Here is a 7,673-nt window from a genome sequence, read left to right as displayed (position 1 = left end):
AAAAACTATGGGGTTTAGCATTGAAATTTTTATTCATAACCATTCGTTTTGAAGAAAAGTCTGTGTTTCTTTGAAATAGGGACACCCTGTATATCTACCTTAAAAAGATCTTTGTACTTAAAATAAATACGTGTAATCACTTTTCCAAACAGAGCCTCTTTTGCAAGACTTGGTAACTAGCACTATACTCTTGCTTAAAAAGACTGATGTTCTATTAAAATCATAAAATACATTATTTTTATACGTAATCAATAAATTTTGTTAAAAATTTATTTATTTTTAAATATTGAAATAATGGAATATCCTTAGGGAAACAACTACGTCGGATTTTGACAAGTTTACAATTGCCGTAGTGAGGAATGAAAATCCTTTAATTAATTATTTCAATTGAAACGACTAAAGCCGTTATTCGGATGCGGAGACCGAGTCGCAGATGTGCCCTGGTTAAGTAGGTTTAATCCTTGCTTCTAGTATTACCAATGACAAATGTGCGGAACACTAACAGGCCACAATTAGGAGAGAACTAACATGTGGTGCTAATGCTACTTAGGGACATCTCCCTGGGGTCGGATACTGTGAAGATGTTTCAATTGGGTATCCGGTATCAAAGGACTGTCGCATTGGGTATCCAACGTACGAAATCCTGAGCCAATAGCTAGACAATACTGTAGTACATTTGAAACGAAGCTAATCGATAAAATCGCTACAGATGCGAACTCCACCAAATATGTTACAACACTCAACATAAATCTAGGTACTGGTGTGTTTTTATGCTCGTTGCACTGTAAACATAGGCCAAACTTAAATACTTAAATAATTTCTATTTCTTATCCAGACAATTCCGAGTTTTCTTGGGATCATCCCTTTTTCACCCGAGAGACAATGTTGTTGGCGTCCCTCAAGGTTCTCTCCTTGGACCCTTCTTGTTCCTCGCATACGTCAACAAAATACCACGTCCTAAGAACAAAAAAATTGTTATTTACTCTGAGAATATCGCTTTCTTCTCCTTTCTTGGAAGATAGATGCAACATGCAACTGATTAGAAAGATCCAAATTGAAGCTGTAAGTGTATTGTTGTCTGAGTCGGTCAAAAATCTTTGGGTGATATTTGTCCTTAAACTCTGTTTTTCTGTGTATTGGAATATACATTGTTGGGAAGTCCATTTGATAGAAAACTATAATTAACCTTGAACAGGATTCAAATAATGAGGTCGAAAACGTTCTGTTAATAAATAAAAATCTATTCTGTTCAACAACTTACAATACACATAAAAATACAATATAAAAAGAATAACAATTTGATTATTATTTACTTTTATTGGCATGTCCAGAAAAAAATGCAAGTTTATGGTAATAATATAAAAACAATTAAATAAACGATTTTAAGGATTTTTTATTAATTAAAATACCATCATTTTCAATACACTTCTTGACGAGATGTCAACTTTTTTTATACCATCTGAATAGAATTTTGAGACTTTATTATTAACAAATTCTGTAAACCCATTTTCAATACACTTTCGCCCAATAAATTGTTTATGTTGTAAAACGTCTAAAATTTTCTAGCATTGTATAAATTCCTCTTTTAAATCTAAAATTTTCTAGCATCATATAAATTCATTTTTTTAATCTAAAATTTTCTAGCATCGTATAAATTCATTTTTTAATCTAAAATTTTCTAGCATTGTATATTCATTTTTTAAATCTAAAATTTTCTAGCATTGTATATTCATTTTTTAAATCTAAAATTTTCTAGCATCGTATAAATTCATTTTTTAATCTAAAATTTTCTAGCATTGTATATTCATTTTTTAAATCTAAAATTTTCTAGCATCATATAAATTCATTTTTTTAATCTAAAATTTTCTAGCATTGTATAAATTCATTTTTTAAATCTAAAATGTTCTAGCATTGTATAAATTAATTTTTTTAATCTAAAATTTTCTAGCATCGTATAAATTCATTTGTTTAATCTAAAATTTTCTAGCATTGTATAAATTTCTTTTTTAAATCTAAAATTTTCTAGCATTGTATAAATTCATTTTTTAAATCTAAAATTTTCTAGCATTGTATAAATTCATGTTTTAAATCTACATTTTTTCTAGCATTGTATAAATTCATTTTTTAAATCTATCATTTTCTAGCATTGTATAAATTCATTTTTTTTAATCTAAAATTTTCTAACATTGTATAAATTCTTTTTTTCCCATCCTACATGTATTTGTAAAATTAAAACAATGTTTATAAATCCCAGGCCCTGAAGATGATCTCAATAAAGATCGAAACGTTGGCATGATAAAGAAAATGGTTTTCTAAACCCTACATCACACCAGACCGCACCTCACGATCTCCAAATAAACTTATAAAATAAGGTAACTTTGGTGAAATCCCCGAAAAATTTGATGGAAAAGTCAATGCATTCTTTGAGCTACTACTGTGTATTCGCAAGTGCGAATTTTTCTAGACTACTACACTTTGCGAAATGAAGATATGATTTGAATTTTAATGACGCTAAAGTTGATAAATTACGATTTTATGAAAAAAAGTGATTTTTAGGATAAAATGACAAAAATAATTATATCTCAGGAAAGAGTCAAGATAAAAACGCTCCAAATACACTGAACTACGTTTTATTCAGTTATTCCACCATGGCAGTATTGACATTTAACCCTGTAACACCGTGTATAGTGGAAGATAAAAATAAATAATTAAAAAAAAAAAAAATTTTTTTTTTCCATAANATCTTTTCAACGCGTTTTATTTTGAAATACAAAAGGGGGAAAAATCACTAAAAAACACTTATCCACGAATTGCCTTTCAGGAAAAATTCCACCCAGAAAATATGCATAGCTGATATAGGACAAAAGGGCTCTTCGACCGGCGTTATTTTATAAAACACAATACCGTTTTTCAAGTAGCCCCCAGCCTTTTCCCGTCCAGGCAAATATGAAGGGCGCTTACAAAGGGCAATATTTGTCATGAGCAACATCAACGTAATCTTTTGTTTCGTGAGAGCCAATAACTTTGTGTTTGCACCTGGAAATAGATGAGGAGGAAGAAGGACGACGAAGATGCTGGCAACATAGCAACTCGAGCGGGTTTTTATAATGCGGGTTTTCATTGTCGTCTTCCCCCTTTTCAGAAGGATTGTTATTTGTCGGCCAACTTCAAGTATTTCAATTGAGTCACAAGATTGTGTTTGTAGAACTTTAATTACTTTTATTGAATGTACATTTGTAAAGGGTTGGTAACTGGACCCACTTCTAAAGTGAATTTCTAATACAAAATTCATAAACAATTGTTTATATTGTAGGAGAATAAATTTGAAAGTTGCGCCAAGGTGACGTCAGACAGTGACGTACTTAAATCTGTTGGTCACTTCTAAGAAGGTTATTGNTACTCTTTCAGCATCCAAGCAGGTCGCACTTATCGAAGAGACAACCAGACCACCTTATTTCACTTCAGTGAGGATCGGCGGTTCCCAGAAGGACACAGAAGCTTTCATCGATTCCGGCTCAGGTATATCTTTGATCAATAGGGACCTTGTGAATGTTGACAAAATTTTGTCTGCTGGTATAAATCATTTCGAGGGAATAAATAAATCCAAATTGAACGTTTTGGGAATTTTTCCGACAAAAATCATGATTAAAGAATGTGAATATATAGAGATCCCGATAAACTTTTATGTGGTAAATTCTGATTCAATACCGTACAAATGCCTTTTAGGCAGAGATTTTATTTCTAACCCCCTGATCTCTATCAGCTTCACTGACGGAGTGAAAATAAAGAAAAATAATTCTGATGAAGAAAAGGACCATTTTGTTAAACAATTAATGTTAATTGACTGTAAAGAAACGAAAACAATTCCAAAACTTGCTATTAATAAAAATTTAAAAACAGAACATAAATATGTAATTGAGAATTTGGTAAAAGATTATGAAAGTAAAGAGAAACCGAAAGAACCGGAACTGAATATAGAAGCAGAAGTTAAATTAGTACATGATCATAAAGCATTTAATTTTGGACCAAGACGATTAGCCCTTACGGAGAAAATTAAAGTAAATACAATAATTGAGGACTTATTGGCTAATGGGGTTATAAAGGAAAGTAACTCCCCTTACGCGTCACCTATTGTGTTGGTAAAGAAAAAGTCAGGAGATATAAGATTATGTGTAGACTTTAGAACTCTAAATAAAATTACCGTTAAAGATAGATTTCCACTGCCTCTGATTGATGACCAATTCGACAAGCTTAGGGGAAAGACTTACTTTACAAAGCTCGATCTAAAAAATGCTCCATATTGATTACGCACCCAGAAGCTCGGATAACCCCCAGTCTGCGCTGCGATGGAGGGTAGAACACATATAAAAGTTAAATTACAAAAGTAACTATTAACAGCTTATCGCTTAACTATAATTATCTCTAAACACTAAAAGTGCTATAATACTATATAACGTAGATAGATAATCTACAAATGTCGCTTACCGACGCTGGATTGACCAGGCTCATAGCTAGCATCGGTTGAAATTATCCGTCCAGTAGAAGCTGAAAAAATTGACAGCCCATTTCTCTGCAGTAATTGAGTTCGAGAAGCAGCAATAAGCGTTTTCTATGAATTAATAATAAACGTCCAAACTGGGTTAATGGAATTTATAAAATCTGTACTCCCTTTCTTCCCTAACAGCAGGGGTACTATCGCTTCAATATATATTCATGTCGAAATCATCATCGCCATAGGCACTTAACCATTGCTGTTTGCAAGAATCCTGCCTCAATTCACCGGAAAATCTTAAGATGGTATCACTGGGTTTACCAGAATACTCAACTCTTCTAGAAAAGTCAAAAACTCCATCAGTTGATAATGGTCCTAATATATTATTGTGGGTTATTTGGAGCCCAGCTATGCCATTGTCATTATGTGCATAGCTTCCCAGAGAAGCTCTGTTAACACGATTAAAATAAAATCTACCGTTACCAACACTGGGATGTATGGTAACATCACCTTCATAAGCGCCTCTTACTACAAGTAGTAAATCTTTTCCATCCAACAAAAGTGTAGCATCAGGCCCTGTACCAACAGGGGCATATGCACTAAAAGGTATTTTAGTACTACTCACACATGATGGAGTAGTTCCAGTGCCAATAGCCATTGTAAAAAATTTAGCAATGGGAGTATACAATATATTGTCGGTGTATCTACCGATGTCTGGTATATAATTGGCACCAATACCATTGATTAGTGCCCTATAACAATTAATAAAATTCAAATCTTGTGAATTTGCTAAAGAATAAATTGAGTGTCTGGTCAAATACCCAATTTCAGATTGAATATTATTGCCTAATGATTGTAGGCAATTATGTATAGAGGAGATATCACCACCAGTTGCTTTGAGTGGAGTTAAAAAGTTATTAGTGACATTGGAATTGATGCCAGAGGTGGCACCCAAATAAGGGCACTCTGTCACATTTTCTAAAAATTGGAGAGCTTCAAAAGCTACAACATTCACTGTAAACGCATGTGTTCTTCCAGCCATCGCTAATCAAAATTTTATTTGTTGTTCCAGAAAATATGGTAAACCAGATTATGAGATTATACCATGACGATATAGGTCATGTAGGAATAGACAAGGTGATAGAATTGATCACTAGATTTTACTGGTTCCCAAAATTAAGAGAGAAAGTAAAAACATATATTCAAAATTGTTTAAAATGCTTAGTTTACTCGCCTTATTCAGGTAAAAGAGAAGGGGAATTACACAATATCCCTAAAGGAGAAGAGCCATTCGCGCATATGCACATAGATCATTTAGGGCCATTTGAAGTAACAAAAAAGAAGAATAAATTTATTTTTGAAGTTATAGATGGCTTTACAAAGTTCATCAAATTATATCCTTGCAAAACTACAAAGACTGACGAAGTTGTGAAGCATTTGCTCAACTATTTCCATATGTTTAGTCAACCGGTAAAAATAATATCGGACAGAGCTACAGCATTTACATCAGAAAGGTTCAAAAAGTTCTTAGAAACTCAAGGTATCCAACATACCCTGATAGCCACGGCAACACCTAGGGCGAATGGGCAGGTAGAACGGAGTAACCGCGATATCACTCCTATGTTGTCTAAAATTTCCCCTGCAACCAACCAATGGGATATGGTTCTTCACAAAGTAGAATTTGCTCTGCATAACACCTTTAATAGAACAATCAAACACACCCCAAGCAAAGTTTTATTTGGAATCAATCAGCGAGGCAAAGTAAGTGATGTATTAGCAGCTTATCTAGCGGAAGTGAACAAAGAAGAAAGAAACTTAGAGGTTATTAGGGAGAACGCTTCAAAAAATGTCGAAAAGGTTCAAGAAGAAAATAAGTCTTATTTTGATAGAAAACACAAAAAACCTAAATCATACAAAGAGGGAGATTTCGTAATGATTATAAATACCGATGTAACCCCAGGAGTTAATAAGAAACTGATTCCGAAATATAGAGGTCCTTATGTAATAAAGAATGTCTTGCCAAATGATAGGTACGTAGTATAGGATATAGAAGGTTTCAAAGTAACCCAAATCCCTTTTCATGGAATTTACGAATCGTCAAGGTTAAGGCCTTGGCAGAATGAATGTAACTCTGATTTGAATCTCTAATTAAATACAATGACGTTTTATTCTTGTTTATATAATTGTATAATGTTTTCATTTAGTTTAATTATTTTCAAACTATTTTATTTGTATAAAAAAAAAATAAATAAAAAAAAAAAAAAACTACTTTTTAGATGTATTTAAACGTAACTTACTGATGATTATATTGTTCTTTTGTCATTACTGATTCATCATGTTATGTTTACTGATTTTGTTTTGATGTATGTAAGTAATTCTATCTGATTGTGACTTAAGAAGTGACTACAGGCAAAATTTGGGATGATATTGTAATGACGCTCCTTATGACTAGTTTCACTAAGGTGAGGTCGAGGGCGACCTCGAGGGTCAGAATTGGCCGAATTGTAGGAGAATAAATTTGAAAGTTGCGCCAAGGTGACGTCAGACAGTGACGTACTTAAATCTGTTGGTCACTTCTAAGAAGGTTATTGGTTACAAGTGCTTATGTATATAGAGAATAAAGAGCGTGTGTTTGAAAACGAAAAGTCTACGTTTTCTTTATCCGATTCAATCCTGAAAAGGCCCTACAATATGAATAATCATTTTTCATTATAAAAAATATGTGAAGGGTCAAGTAGGTAGAAAAATAAGCCAGTCGCGGACTAAGAGAACAATAAGAGAAAATGGGAAAATACAATTGGGCCGAGGATGTTACCAATTGGAAACTTGTGCAGGCAAAGAGGGAAGAAAAGAATTCTACCTGTTAAAAGTCGTATAAAAGACAACATGGCGATGGAAAACTATGGAAAGGGAAGAAAAGAAAACATTGGGAGATGCCTTTGTCCAATCACTGCCCCGGACTGAAAAGTCGACTTCATGTTCATGTAATATCGGTAACAATTTTGAAAATTTTAAATTATGGAATAAACTATCTATTTAAATCTATTAGATTTCAAGGTCCGATTGACCAAATAACTTCTTTCAATTAATTAACATTTATGTAAGGTATTGGTTGAGATAAAAATGGCAGTGTCATGAGCGGGATTCGAACCCATGACCTAGGCTAAATACGCCGCTGCTC

At 33.0% G+C, this 7,673-nt stretch overlaps 1 long non-coding RNA gene across 1 annotated transcript; it reads left to right on the top strand.

The window, feature by feature from the left end:
• The first annotated feature begins 3,308 nt into the window (after positions 1-3,308).
• On the top strand, positions 3,309-7,137 carry LOC112127028. Its single transcript, XR_002910359.1, has 2 exons — positions 3,309-3,389; positions 7,077-7,137. It is a non-coding gene; the product is annotated as an uncharacterized LOC112127028 (long non-coding RNA).
• Positions 7,138-7,673: the final 536 nt, after the last annotated feature.

Source organism: Cimex lectularius, unplaced genomic scaffold (assembly GCF_000648675.2).
Source record: "Cimex lectularius strain Harlan isolate CLEC.00 unplaced genomic scaffold, Clec_2.1 scaffold42, whole genome shotgun sequence".
Classification (NCBI taxonomy): Eukaryota; Metazoa; Arthropoda; class Insecta; order Hemiptera; family Cimicidae; genus Cimex; species Cimex lectularius.
The sequence above is the reverse complement of the archived record's forward strand: the minus strand, read 5'-3'. Positions and strand labels throughout refer to the sequence as shown.